The 16,153-nt window shown below is 30.8% G+C and overlaps 1 protein-coding gene across 1 annotated transcript in view; it reads right to left on the reverse strand.

The window, feature by feature from the left end:
* LOC114342828 (aldo-keto reductase family 1 member B7) overlaps window positions 1-2,257 on the reverse strand; it is a 37,204-nt gene extending 34,947 nt beyond the window's left edge. The window contains exon 1 of the mRNA XM_028293641.2: window positions 2,036-2,257. The gene's annotated coding sequence lies outside the window, so the exon portion shown is untranslated. The remainder of the gene's footprint in view (window positions 1-2,035) is intronic.
* Window positions 2,258-16,153: the final 13,896 nt, after the last annotated feature.

Here is a 16,153-nt window from a genome sequence, read left to right on the forward strand (position 1 = left end):
AATTTTTTTAAAATATCAAGTGGTTTTCCGTACAGACACCGAGGCGAATAAGATGAACCACCCTGTATATTATACGTTTTAAAGTAGAAGACTTTAAATGATTTTGCTAATATTTATGAGTTGCGTTCCTGGGACTTTATTGAAAGATAGTTCATTCGATTACATGAAATCAATTTTAACTCAAGAATATCTGCCATTTTTCGTCCGGAAAATATGCTTTTAGGTTTTTTGGATCACTTTAGAGACAAATGGTTTCCTGTCATTTTTCTCAAAAGTTAATGGTTTTCGAATTAAAAGTAATTGAAATCAATCGTTCAAACATAACGCTTACCATTCGTTCTCTTAGTTCTAAACTGAGATAACAACAAATGATTATTGCAAATAATTGACTTCTTTTTTATAAAAGTAATTTAAGTTATTGCTATTCTGCGTTTTATTTCAATGTCTGGCTCTAGTTGGTCCATTGGGACAGTTCCAAATATGTTATTTTGTAAAGTTTATTTTAATTTACATTCCTGTCCTACTGCCTGAATACGATCAAGCAGAATTTGGAGACCTTCAATATTTTCTGATACAATTATGATATCGCCTGCGTATCTAATTAGATTAAATAGTTCCCCTTTGATTTTTATTCAATATGTTCTTCTTCTTTAGGTTCCGTGTCCGTATTCAAACGTTGACCACCATCATGTTTACAAGTTCCTGAAACATTTCTCTATTAACTGCTGCACGAAATAATTCTTCTAATGTGAAACCACGCCATTGTCTAATATTATACCACCATAAAAGCTTCTTTCGATCAATCCATATTTTTCCCTCCACTTTTCCTTGTATTATAAGGCGTAATAGATGGTATTTAGGTTCTCTGATAGAAGGTATATCTATCAATGGAGCAAGTTTTTTGAACATCTTACGTTTTGCAGACGATACAGTAATAATAACGATAACAACAATGATTCACAGAACGTAATGCAACGCCTTAATGAACGCTGTCATGAGTACGGACTGAAGATGAATTTAAAGAAAACTAAATGCATGATCATAGCTAAATCAGCACACGCAAACATGCAATTAACTATTGTACGCAAACATGTTGAAGATACTGTAATTGAGAGTGTGGATAACATCAAATGTTGACCAAACCAAAGAAATTAAGACACATATTGAAATACCACGTGCATCATTCATTAAACTTAAAAAGTTTCTTTGTTGTCTCGATATAAGGTTAGAACTACACCTAAGGATGCTTCGATGTAACGTGTTCTCTACTCTTCTTTATGGCTTGGAAGCGTGGACATTGAAACAAGTCCATTTGAATAAGTTGGCCGCCTTTGAATTTTGGTGTTTGAGAAGAATCCTACGAATATCATGGATTTAAAGAATGTCGAACGTGGAAGTAACTAGAAGGATAGGAAATCAACCAGAAATAATACTAACTATCAAAAAACGAAAACTTGAGTACTTGGACATGTGATGAGAGGGCAAAAATACTCATTATTACAACTTATTATGCAAGACAAAATCCGAGGAAAGCGAAATGTGGGAAGACAAAGAATATCCTGGCTTAAAAACTTACGGGAATGGTTCGAATGCAGTAGTGCAGAGCTATTTAAAGCGGCAGTCAACAGGGTCCGCATTGTCATGATGATTTCCAACCTTCGATAGAAGATGGAACTTAAAGAAGAAGCATTATACGGCCGAATTATTCTGTATTTCTCCTCTTTATGATGTTTATGAGCGAAGTTCTGAATTTATCATTTGAAGAACATCTATATTGAAAGTGTGCGAAACCCACACTATCTTTAGGATTCGTCGATAGCACCACAATACAGATTGAAGATAAGTCACTAGAGATAGCGGGAATAGAGCGCCTCACGCTGGCCTGCATTGATTGGAGTAGGATTTCGTGTGGGAGTCCGTGTGCCCCAGGACTGCCGCATGATAAGGACTTCCCGGTGTATAGCATCAGATGGCTATCGGGGCGAAAAATGGATGCTCTGGAGTATTGGAGCAGGGTAGAGTGGTTCCTACTTACATGAGCTAATCCTCTTTGCCCCAATGAATTGTATCACCCTAATGCCATTATCAATGGGTGAGCAAGTCTCTCAGGCTGGCTAAATCACTAGTGCTTGCAGATTCTATTTACCTCCCACGATATCTATAACAAGATTTAGTTTACAGGATTAATATGTCATCGAATGATGTCAGCAGACTTAAAAGTTGTGTTTGATGAAAATTTTGCACCTCACTACCTAAATAATTTTAAAATTCTAATAAAACTGCTTATTCACTTCTAGGAAAATCAAATGTTTTATCTCAAATTTCTGACTGTACTTGAACTTTGTATGGTGCAACGTACTGATAACCGGTAATAAATATTAAATTTATCTAAAAAAAATATCAGAAATCACATTTTTTGTTTATCTCATGCAGTTCTGTCAATAGCGAAAAAATATGAAATTTGTCGTCAAATAAATCATAGATTATAAAAGATTGTTTTTTTTTAAGTAGAAATATTAATATTTGTACACACATTCCCAGTACACATCATGACGTATAGCCCAGTTAAAATAAAAAAAAATATTTAAAAAAAAGTTAAATTTTTTAATATAATAGCACATAAAATGATATTTAAAAACCATTATCCTACCAGATTAAAAACAATGGAAAACCTTCTCTGGTTACACCATCCGAGGCTTCTAAAAATGCAAGACTATAGGAAGATGAGGAAATTTATAATTTATAATTCACATCCCATCTGCTCAGAGCGATAAAGTTCCAGCGAGAATGGTTTCCTCCGTACTCCAAATAGAGTAAATATATACAGGGTGGTTCATCTTATCCGCCTCGGTCTCTGTACGGAAAACCACTTGATATTTTAAAAAGATTTCTTTACAGAAATATACAGGGCCTTTAATACTACAACCTAAAAATAACGTGAATTATACAGGGTTTTCCAAAAAAGAGTGGTATATCAAAGTTATATTTTTGAAGTTATACTTCTTTACCGGCGATAGAGGGTGATTTTTTTATATGTTAAAACCTATCAGCCCGGCGCATGCGCATTATAACTTTGTTCTGATTGGATGTTCAAATGACATGTCAAAAATTATCCGATATGGCAGCCGTGGTTTGGAGGTAAAGGTAAAGGTAAACAAATGTATAATATATTAGTTTTATTGTTGTGAGGACAGAAACAAAAAAATTTATAATACTGTAGTGACTTTTAAATAGTTTTTAAAAGCAACAGGTACGTAATAATTGTTAATGTATCTTGGGTATAAACCTACCTATTTGATCTGCCAAAATACATAGTATGTAATACTTTTATTTATATAATTTGATTACCATCAAAATTTCTATCAATATTCACCTAATATATTGTTTTTTTACTCTATGTTTTGTTGTATTTTTTCAATTCTTAATCATTTCAATTCAAAATTAAAATAATTTGATCAATTTTCAAAATATCAAAATATCACAAGTTTAATCCGTTTAGTTAGTCGATCTTCGTAAATAATGACACATAGTGTCCGTGGCTAAGCGGAGAAGGCGAATGAATTCCAATACCAACCGCTCTTATCAGCGCTGGTTCGAGTCCCAATAGAAACATTCTTTTTTGTTTTTTTTAATACATTTTATGATTGTAAGTATATTTATTATATAATTGTATTTTCAGAAAATACGTATTTAGTTAAAAAAATTTTCGACAATTAATGTTCAGACATCATTTGTGGCTTGTTTAATGTGTTTGTGTGTGTTTTATTCTTTTATTATTTTAATTTTTGGCACTGTTCTTATAAAAATGTTTGAGAAGTAGTAAGTATAAATTAGTTTAATATTTAAACAAAATACAGGGTGTTTTAAAAAAAGGTAACCCCGTCTCTAGGGTAGGTAAAAAACTGATAAATAATTGGGGTTTGCTTAGTAAAAAATTTTTGTAACGCCATCCGTTTTCAAGATACAGGGCGTTGAAGAAAAAACAATTTTACTCATTTTTTACAATTTTGCCGAAACTACTGGCAACATTGTAATGAAATTTTATACGAATATGTTTTGGAAGCTGATACATCCCATGAATTTGTTTTTATATCTGATTCTCATAGAGGGCGCTAGTTACACGGATCGTACTAAGTATTAGTCAATATAACTTTTTTAAGAGTATAATTATTAATCAAAATTTCAAGTAAACTTAAACATCATTCAATTTTACACGAAAAAGTTACTCTGGGTAAAACTCGATACTGTGTACCGTTTTCGGAATATTTTGATTTGAAAATTATGAAGTAATAATTGATGCTGGTAGTAATGATAAAGTTCTAATAGGTATACCTCTAATTTCTCCAAGTGTGCCATGTAAATCTGACATTTATTGATTGTTATGACGATAAATCAACAATAATTAGAGTTTTTAAACCTTGTTTCAATGTTTCAATTCTCAAAAATGCGTAAAATTTTTTTTTCTTCAACGCCCTGTTTCTTGAAAACGGATGGCGTTACAAACATTTTTTACTAAGCAAACCCTAATTATTTTTCAGTTTTTTACCTACCCTAGAGACGGGGTTACCTTTTTTTGAAACACCCTGTATAAATAAAAAGTATATTAATTTCGTTTAAATCATATAATAGAAGTATAACTTCTTACGTGCGTACAAAGTACACACACATTCTTTTTTCTTATGGAATGCCCTATATCTGATGAAATTATTGAATTGACCTTAAAAAATAAGCTATACTTTCACAAGGGTTCCCTATACCTAAATACAGGTTGTTTTGATTTATTTCGATTTTTATAAAAATGTAAGGTTTTAGAAAAAATAAATATCTACCAATCTAAGAAGCAGTAACAAATTCTTTCTTGGATCTTAATGAAAGACAAAATTTCTTACAGGGTGGTCAAAATATGAGATTGTTCTATTAAAAAATTCAAGCTGTAATAACTTACTTATTTTAAATGGAACACCCTGTATCTTACTAGTCTATTGCATAGAAAATTTACTTAGCTTTCAATTTGTACTAGGGTTTCCTATACCTATTTTTTTACAGGGCGGTCAAAATATTAGATTTTTCTATTAACAAATTCAAGCTGTAATAACTTACTTATTTTAAATGGAACACCCTATATCTTACTAGTCTATCGAGTAGAAAATTTACTTTGCTTTCAATTCTTATTAGGGTTTCCTATACCTATCTCCCTTCATTTTTTAAATATTTAAAGATTTCCTAATTTGTAAGCTTTAAAAATTAGAATTACATAAGTATCTATGTCGTGTTTATGTACAACACATCACCAACACCGGCAATATACTTAGACAAGATACTGTCATTAATGAAATTTTCAGTGTTATCATGTAGTCACACAGAGTGTTGTATAATTTTAGTTGATTTTGGCCTGCATGTGAAATTGAATAATACGTTTATTTTAAACTGCATACCCTATATTAGATGCCGTATTCTGGAAGATATTTAAATTATATTTCATTCCGTATAAGTATTTTCCATATCTTAACCCAACGGTTATTAAGTAAATTTAAGAACACCACTTTTTGTTTGAATCTTTAAATCGCAATTACAAACAATTAAATGCAATGGCTACTTTGACGAAAACGAGCCTATTGTACAAAAATATGTAAAAATGGGTATTTACAGAGTAACATGGGAATTTATATCTACAGAATAACATGTGTATTGAGAATGTTAACATGGAATTGAAGAGATTTTAAATATCTTCCATTATAAAGAATAGAATATCGAGTATGTCATTCAAAATAATAACACTCTGTGTGATTAAATGATAAAAATGTGAATTTTATTAATGAAACTATCTTGACTAAGATATTTAAGTATATTGCCGGTGTTGGTGATGTGTTGTACATAACCACTACATAGGTACTTAATTTTAATTTTTAAAGCTTACAAATTAGGATATCTTTAAATATTTAAAAAATGAAGGGAGATAGGTATAGGAAACCCTAATAAGAATTGAAAGCTAAGTAAATTTTCTACTCTATAGACTAGTAAGATACAGGGTGTTCCATTTAAAATAAGTAAGTTATTACAGCTTGAATTTGTTAATAGAACAATCTAATATTTTGACCACCCTGTAAAAAGATGGGTATAGGAAACCCTAGTACAAATTGAAAGCTAAGTAAATTTTCTACGCAATATACTAGTAAGATACAGGGTGTTCCATTTAAGATAAGTAAGTTATTACAGCTTGAATTTGTTAATAGAACAATCTCATATTTTGACCACCCTGTAAGAAATTTTGTTGCAATGAGCATCTGTTTAAGTATGCTAAATAATCTATTATTAAGATCCAAGAAAGAATTTGTTACTGCTTCTTAGATTCGTAGATATTTATTTTTTTCTAAAACCTTACATTTTTATAAAAATCGAAATAAATCAAAATACCCTATATTTAGGTATAGGGAACCCTTATGAAAGTATAGCTTATGTTTTAAGGTCAATTCAATAATGTCATCAGATATAGGGCATCCCATAAGAAAAAATAAAACTTTGATATACCATTCTTTTTTGGAACACCCTGTATAATTCACATTATTTTTAGGTTGTAGTATTAAAGGCCCTGTATATTTCTGTGAAGAAATTTTTTTAAAATATCAAGTGGTTTTCTGTACAGAGATCGAGGCGAATAAGATGAACCACCCTGTATATACTAAAAATAAATAAACATTTTCAACTTCGTTACAACCCGAAACTGCAGTCGTATTATATTCTAGTTTCAATCAGAGAGTACAGCAAGCATCTCTACCGGTTTCGAGGCTTTTTAGTCTCTCATCAGGAGGTACATATGATCTTCTCCCTGACTGAATACTCCGAATAAAATGGTATTTTAAATATCATTTTATGTGCTGTTAGATTAAAATCTTAAACTTTTTTCTAGAATATGTCGCTAGGGCATTCCTGCCAATTCGTTCGTTGCAATCCGTGACTGCTCGCGGGGTATTATCCTGGTTCAGTCAGAGAGAAGAGCATATATATTATGTATCTCCTGATGAGGAGCTAAGAAGACCCGAAACCGGCAGAGATGCTTGCTGTACTCTCTGATTGAAACTAGAATATAATACCACTGCACTTTCGGGTTGGAACAAAATTGAAAATATTTATTCATTTTTAATAAAAAAAAAATGTTTTAATTTGGCTGTGAGGCCGCTCCCGTATGAAAAAATTTCTGATTATGTTTGTTTGCAAATTCCTATTCAAAAATGTCCCCTTTAAATAAATCAGAAGGATGCCAGGTGAAATTTTTGGGCAAAAATTGTTTAAACAATTTTTTAAACTAATTCAAAAAGTTACTTTTTCGTTTCGGAAAATATTTTTTCTTTATTTTTTGAGTTATTTGAAGCAAAATTTTTTTTCATTCATTATTTTCATTTCACAATGGTTTAATTGAAATAAAATACATATACATACATAATGTAGGTATTTAATATTTTTAATAGTTATGTACTTCATTTATTTAAAATTATAATTATTAACAGTTCTATTTGAACAGTTTTGACAGGTAATTCCTGGTAAGTTTTGCTTTAACACATTTTGTTTGACAACAATAATTGTATTTCTGAAGCTATTTCCTTGTGGCATTTTTATGATTAATTATTTATATGGGAAATAAGCCACAATTAAAATGAAAAAAATAATTTTATTAACGTTTCGACGCCCAAATCGGGTGCCGTTGTCAAAATACAAAATATTACTAGAATAAACAAAAGTGTTGTTGCTAAGCAAAAAATTCTTCTAATAATTTATTTAATCTGACTCATTTATATTGGCAATTCATACATATATTATACATTTTAAAAATGTACTTGTATGTAACAGCTGACTAGTCAGTTCGAGTCAGTTGTATCGATACTATGGAGACCTACACAGAGGAGAGGAATCGAGATAGGACGACCTTGAAATTTGTGTACACTATTTTAACCTGAAAATGGTAGTGATAATCGGAGGATCTTGAAAGTTTTTCTGTCGAAACAATGCATTTTTTGAGACAAAATATTTCACAAAAATTAACATTAATTTTATAAAAGTCAGACTGTCGGTCTGTAGTTAATTTACATATTATATTTTTATTAACTAAATTTAAACATCAGTTAGCCCACAAACGATGCTTTGCCTTTCCACTCCTTCTTACAGGTCTCCATAATCGATACTAGAGAGTTATTGCCAACGTCTTTTAAGTCGACCTGTAATAAAAGATCCTTTATTTTGACATATAAGCATGCGCAGTATTGCGTCTTTTATTTTTGTCTTTTAATAAAATACAGGCCGCCTGTATTTAAGGAAAATTAGAGGACACCTTTATTTTAATAAAAGTTCCTTTATTTTGACATAACGTGTCAAAAATGTGAAGAAAGGTCTAACTTCACTTGTATTTTGAATTTATCTTGTCGCTTCTTTGGATTGATAATTATGTATTGTGGGATTGATATTTGAATAAACTTTCATCATTAAAGTTGTATGTTGAGTTTTATTTATTAAAAACAACTCTAAGTAATATTCTGAGATATATATTATTGATGTTTTGACCCAAACGAATATAGAAAAGAACATTTGATTGAAGCTTGAGTTATTACAAGAAGTTGTAAAAAGGAATATTACGTAAATAATTTTAAATTGTTACTAATTACAATGATCAGACTTAAAATATCAGTAACTCATTTATTAAACTCAATATACCTATTTTACATTTTTCTATAGAAATAAATATTTATTGAAGATATAAGAGATTGAAGATATAAGATCAATAAATTTTAATGAAAGTTAGGATTTGTTAAAATTCTAGATTCAAAATAGAGTTCTATTCAACAGATATATAACAACAGGTTAACAAAATAAAACAAAGGTTTAAGTATTTATTTTTGAAAATTTAATCTTTTATAGATTAGAATCTATAAAGTTTTTAATCAAAAGTATTAATACACTTTCATTTTCATGCCATCTTCTTCTTTTGGTTCTTATCCGTTTCGAATGTTGGAAATCATATAGCAATCGTAACCTTGCTAGCTGCGATTCGAAACAGTTCCATTGATATTCTCCCTCTACCAGGTCTTCGCTTACCTTTGACTGTACCTTGCAATATGTACTGCAGCAGGGAGTAACGGTGCTGATTTATCATATGTGTCCCAGATACTGCAGTTTTATGCGTTTAATGGTAAACACAATCTCCAATTCCTTCTTCATTCCTCCTTGTTCGTGATCCATTTCATGCCATCAGTGTTTGTTTATTTAAACATTGCCAAAAAAATTAATAAAAACCAGCATAAAGCTTAATTCTTCTATTATCTTTTTGTATATCGGGAAGTTTATCTGACAGATTAGAGGTCTTTTCATTTTCAGATAACTAATTATTGGGAAGTTTATATAACAGTATCCTTAGTATCTGTCTTTTCAGCTCCGGATAACTAGTTAATGGGAAGTTTTTCTCTGTCAGATATCTATTAGTATCTAATCTGTCAGATAAACTTCCTGATAACTAGTTATCCAGAGGTGAAAAGAAAGAAAGAGGGCCATAATGGATAAAAGATCAAACGCCAATAGCATGTATGTATATATTTATAAATTTATTATTTAAAACCTGCTAATGATCATAAAATACTTAAAATCAGTCACCAATATAATCTTTATATAAATTTATTAACAAACTGCAGTCCAATAAAAATAAAATTAGTTTAAGCGCTAGTTTTAAATGTCGAACAATAATTTTAAACAAACACACACACAATTTAGTCGCATTAGATTAGCTCCTGGTTGAAAATGTACTGCCACAGCTTCTATATCAATATCAACAGCACACTCATTTGCCAGTATTTCAACGTTTTCTCTATTATGTACTACTGCAATATGTAAAACTGAACAAGCTGATATTATTCTTTGAATAAAAGGTAACTTGCATCTCATTACATATGGTAAAATGGGAAATCTCTTCACAATACCAAATGTTCTTTCAATAACAATTCTTGAAGGGATTTGTGATGGATTATAAAAACACAACTTCTGTCTGAAAATTCTGGAATGGTGTCATTCGGTAGTTGTAGTTGAGGAATGGATATCCACTATTCCCTAATAATATATTCTCCAGAAATTCCCCATTACATATACCCATAATGCAAAAGTATTTAAAAACTCCTAAAATAGATTTCCAATTTATTGCACTTCCATATTATTGAACGATGAGTAATATGGGATATATTATGTTGTTCTCTAAACATCTTTAAATGACAAAATAATTAAATTTAACGTTTTACTCTTCAATTATCTTATTTTAATTTATATCGACAAATGGAATTTTATAGGTTATTTTTATATTTACAAAAATATTTCATGTCATTTGTCAAAATAAAAGATTCTTTAACTGCGTTTGCAATACCACTCTTTTAGACCTGTCCTGTATTTGTCCTTTATTAAAGTATCCTGTAATAAAGGATCCTTTATTTGCCGGTGGCAATAACTCTCTACTATCGATGGTTGCATTCACAATGACACTGATAATAGGAGGTAAAAAAGGCGGGAAAATTCAAAAAAAACGTGCACAAGATGGAGAAAGTTGAGAATGTCGAAACAAAAATTGACAACAAAATATTTATTATCAAGTCGGTTTGACTTTCGTAGAATAAGGACTATTGCTAGTGGAAAATTATGTGGAAAAATTCTCGATGGGGGGGGGGTTAGAACCCCCAAAACCCCCCCTGCGCACGGGCCTGTATGGTGTGCTTCAACATGTATTAACAAAAATTAAATACCAAGATCACAAATGGAAAATTTGCGGAGACTTTAAAATAATCGCAATGAAACTTGGCATGCAAGGAGGATATACGAAGTACTGTTGTTTTTTATGTGAGTGGGATAGTCGTGCTCGAAAAGAACATTTTAAAAGAACAGTATGGCCAACCAGAAAATTAACCGTTGGAGAGAAAAATGTGACGAATGAATCTCTTGTTGCCACTAAAGATGTAATTTTACCACCGCTTCACATTAAATTGGGTTAATGAAGCAATTTGTGAAAGCAATGGATAGAAATGGTCAAGGATTTGCTTGCCTCACTACCAAGTTCCCCCGCCTGTCTGATGCAAAAATTAAAGAGGGTGTATTGGTGGGACCACAAATAAGGATCTGATGAAAGACGATAGTTTCGACACATTTTGTATAGAAAAGAAAAGCGTTTCTGGATTGCGTTCAAGAAAGTATGTAAGCAGTTTTTGGGAAGACATCGTTCTGAAGACTATAAAGATGTAGTTAAGGAAATGTTAAATGCATACATATAAAGATATGGGATGTAATATATCTTTGAAAGTTTATTTCAAGCATTCCCATTTAGACTACTTTCCAGAAATAGCGGTAATGGAAAAAAGGTATGAGGGAAAATGGCAACCGTCAATGCTTGCAGACTACTGCTGAAATCTTAAAAGAAACTTCGACGATAAATACAAAAGGAAAAAATAAAATTTTGTGAAATTATATTTTTTGATCTTTGTATATATTCTAGTATTAAAAAAATATATTTTGTAAAAACTTTTTAGTTTTCATGTTAAATATACAGCAGTTAAAAACATACGTAAAATGTGTATTATTCTCACGCGGGGGGATCTAAGGAGGAAAGGTGTAGTGGACCCAAATATAGGGGACTCGACTGTCAACCTGCCGCGCTTTGCAGAACAACTTGTCTCAAATTTTAAACGAAATTTTTAAAATTCGTTTAAAATTTTAACAGAACTTAATGTCGAAAAAAAGAATTATCTTTGGGTATCAAATTATCTTTATGATTTTCTTCCAGATTTTTATAGGTGGGGCGGCATCGTCTAAATAACGAAAAATCTATTTTATATTATCATTTACAATTTTCGGTATTTTCTTTAACCGTTATGACTCAGATTAAATTTTAAAATCATTCTATGCATTGATATCCTTCAAGTTGATTCCAAAAATACCAAGAAAATTTTTAGACCCCCACCCCCACCCATTACCCAAAAAAATTAAAATTAATTTTCCGTTTTTTGGCCATATTTTCGGTTCTAATCGTCGTAAGTACTTCTTTTAATTTTATTTTGTTTGGATTTTTATTTTTTACAGCATGTGATTGGTAAACCCTACGCCTACAGAACGAAGGAAAAAACAAATTTTTACGACGATTAGAACCGAAAATATCGCCAAAATTATATAAAAACACGCGTTTTAATTATTTGAGGGGTTATAGGTGGGACTAGGGATCTAAAATTTTTTTGGTAAAATACTTTTTGTTGTAAAACAACACGGTATTTTAGTCTAAGATCCGAATAGGAGGACGAAATGTACCCATCTGCTTGCCGGATGAAACATTTTTTTTTTATTAAATTTCATACATAGACAAACACGACCAGCATGGGTTGCCTATCAACATCGTGTCTTAGCTATCCTTAAGGGGGGCCGTAGGGGTTGAAATCAACATTTTAAGCACATTTTTGTGAATTTTTTTTGAAAGTATGATAAATTTATTTTATTTTTAAACTAAATAAGCCAATTCAGTATGATTTAAAGAATTCTCAACAAAAAATTCAAGGAAAAATATTAAAAAATATACCAACGGTGGTAAATTTTTAAAGACAACTCAACAAAATGGATTTTGCTAATAGTAATATAGCTATGAAAATGGATTTTGCGGTGGACATCCGAACTTATCATTGGATCACGGTAAACAAAAAATTCAAAAAGATTTTAATAGTTTATATATTTATCGAGATAACTCTGTCGAGTTTTGTAAGACATAGTGATTTTCGACTTTTTGGTATCCCTCAGAAATCAAAACAACGAAATTTTTTGCACAAAAAGGGCAAAAATCAACATATTTATAATTGCTACATAAAAAATAAGTATAAAACAAAAAATATATCGACAGCGTTACCTCAAGGAATGTCTAAAGGAAATATATACAAAATTCTAGGTGGGTCGGTCAAGTAGTTTTTGAGTTACAATGTCTACAGCCTTTGAAAAAATCAGTTTTGAGGAAAAAGCGTTTAAAGTATTGTCAACTTTTATTTTCAATTTCTGTTTTATTTTCAGTTTGTCTGTCAAATCGTAAAATGATGCATACCGGAATATCTTTTTGAATCGCGGAGTAATTTACAAAAGAAAATGAGAACAGCTGTTGACCGCTGTTAATTACGTTCAAGTGTGCTGACGCGAACCTTCTGCAAAGCGACTCGAAGATAGGGATATTCAACACTATATCCCTACCTTCGACTCGCTTTGCAGCATCTTTGCTTCAGCGATCTTGAGCGTAGTGAGAAATGGTCAACAGCTGTTCTCATTTTCTTCTCTAAATTACCCCGCGATTCAAAAACATATTCCGGAGTGCATCACTTTACGATTTGACAGACAAAAAAAATTAAAAATAAAAGTTGACAATACTTTAAGCGTTTTCCCCAAAACTGATTTTTTTAAAACCTGTAGACATTGTAACTCAAAAGCTACTTTACCAACTCACCTGTAATTTTAGACATTCCTTGAGGTAAAACTGTCGAAATATTTTTTGTTCTATGCTTATATTTGTTTAACAATAATAAATATGTTGATTTTCACCCTTTTTTCTGTAAAAAATTTCGTTGTGTTGATTTCTGAGTGATACTAAAAATTCAAAGATCATTAAAACTAAAAGAAACTTGACAGCGTTTGCTCGAGAAACTCATAAGCTAATAAAATCCTTTTGAATTTTTTGTCTACCATGATCCAATGATAAATTATGATGACCACCGCAAAATTCATTGTTTTTTTGAGGTGTCTTTAAAAATTTGCCACCGTTGGCTTATTTTTCAATATATTTTTTTAATTTTATTATGAATATTACATGAATTATACTTAATATGCTTGTTTAATTTAAAAATAAAATTATTCTCTCATACCTTCAAAAAAAAAAAAAAATTCACAAAAATGTGCTTAAAATGTTGATTTCAACCCCTACGGCCCCCCATTAAGGATAGCTATGACACGATTTTTATAGACAACCCATGCTGGTCGTGTTTGTATATGTATGGAATTTAATAAAAAAATTGTTTCATCCGGCAAGCAAATGGGTACATTTCGACCTCCTATTCGGATCCCGTACTATTTGTATCCAGCTTAACCGGCTAGACCCTTTACATCATAATATCATTTTACCATAATTTTTAGTGAATTTCAAAGATATGTAATAAAAATAATGTTTTAAAAATAAAAGCAAGCTCTAAAAACCTATGAAATTGCAGAGATTTATCAACAAGATATTTATTGATGTCTAATTACTGTTGAATATATCGGCAACCGCACTAAAAAGGCCTGACTGAGTTACAATCTCATCTTCTCAACATTTATGGTATCCATTTGATTCTAGTTTGTTCGTTAAATGGTCCTTTTTATCAACATAAATAACCGGACATTTTTTCAACTGACAGATATGGGTAGTTATTGACATTCTACTTTTTCGTTTGTTGCGAGTATTTACGTGTGCAGACTTATTCTAAAACTTAAATGTATTTGTAGAACGAGAACGCTCTGTTTGTAACGACGGCAATTTTGTTCTTTTACGGAAATTTTTTCCCGGAGGAATCCGCTGAGAAGATAGGAATATGTTTTCCCAGAATAGCCGTAGTTCTATATTATCGCATAATCAGATCGAATGCTTCCTATGTGTATGTATATTGTTGTTGATGCGGGATTCTATTATTACGTTACAACAGGCATTTTAACCAGCGCAAATTTTATAGGGCTTGTTCGAAATACGAATTTTGGTACGAAGTATTTTGGTCACCGTAGGTCGTAGAATTTCCAAATAAAAAATTTGTTATAAAAGTACATAATTCAATCAATGTCTAATAATTAATAATTAAAAATAAACTTAATCGTAAATGTTAATCGTTTCTGGAATGTTTTTAATTTTAAAATGCAAGAAACGCCCCTTAGCGGCAAACTGATTAATTCCAAAATTATTTCCAGCACTTTTTTTGTTCATTTTCATGGCATACTTTTATAAATAATGGTTTTTATTCTCCTTTTTCATCGTTATATTGTATTCATTATACAGTAGACTCCCTTTATAAGGAGAACTGAAATGGCAGACTAATTACCTCGTTATACGCGGATCTCGTTATATCAGACAACAATAATATTGTGCATACATATGAATATTTATATAGTTTTCTAAAATATTAACTTTCTATAGTGAAGCCATTCGGAGCAATATAAGATGCTAAATTTTGTTTCCTCTACAATAAGGTTCGCCATCATAAATTCATTCTTCATTTCATCGTTCATTTTCATGGCATACTTTTATAAATAATGGTTTTTATTCTCCTTTTTCATCGTTATATTGTATTCATTATACAGTAGACTCCCTTTATAAGGAGAACTGAAATGGCAGACTAATTACCTCGTTATACGCGGATCTCGTTATATCAGACAACAATAATATTGTGCATACATATGAATATTTATATAGTTTTCTAAAATATTAACTTTCTATAGTGAAGCCATTCGGAGCAATATAAGATGCTAAATTTTGTTTCCTCTACAATAAGGTTCGCCATCATAAATTATAATTTTTTTTTACAATATTTAGTATCAGTCAATAGATAAACAGAACAGGATGAAGTTTATTATAGGTAGGCGGTGGATTTTATTACAGCACTACCCTCGATAACTGCACAGATGTTGGGGATTTATGTATACAGGTAGTTGGGGTATTTACTTGTAGCCATTACAGCGCTAAAAATAGATAAAGAATAATAAAGTTACGTATTTTACGATTTAATTTTTCCTCGTTTTATCCAAATATGCCTTGTTATAGAGGAGTTCACTTCAATAGGACTTTCATGGGACATGTAGTGTACCTCGTTATAAGCGAAATCTCGTAATAACCGTGTTCGTTATAGAGATAGTCTAGTGTATTATAAAATAAGACAATGCTTAGCGCAAACGCAGTACTGCATTCTTCCTAAGTAGGAAGAAGTTAATGTATGTAGTATACTTAGAAAGAACGCAGTAACATGAGTTTTTAGAGTAAATAAGATATATTTTGGCAATCTTATGTATAGATATGAATTCTATGATATTTATTATGTTTATAAAGTAGAAAAAAAATCTAAGTAGTTTTCAATGGCTACACATTTAAACAAAGCCGATT

This window comes from Diabrotica virgifera, chromosome 3 (assembly GCF_917563875.1).
Source record: "Diabrotica virgifera virgifera chromosome 3, PGI_DIABVI_V3a".
In the NCBI taxonomy this organism is placed as follows: Eukaryota; Metazoa; Arthropoda; class Insecta; order Coleoptera; family Chrysomelidae; genus Diabrotica; species Diabrotica virgifera.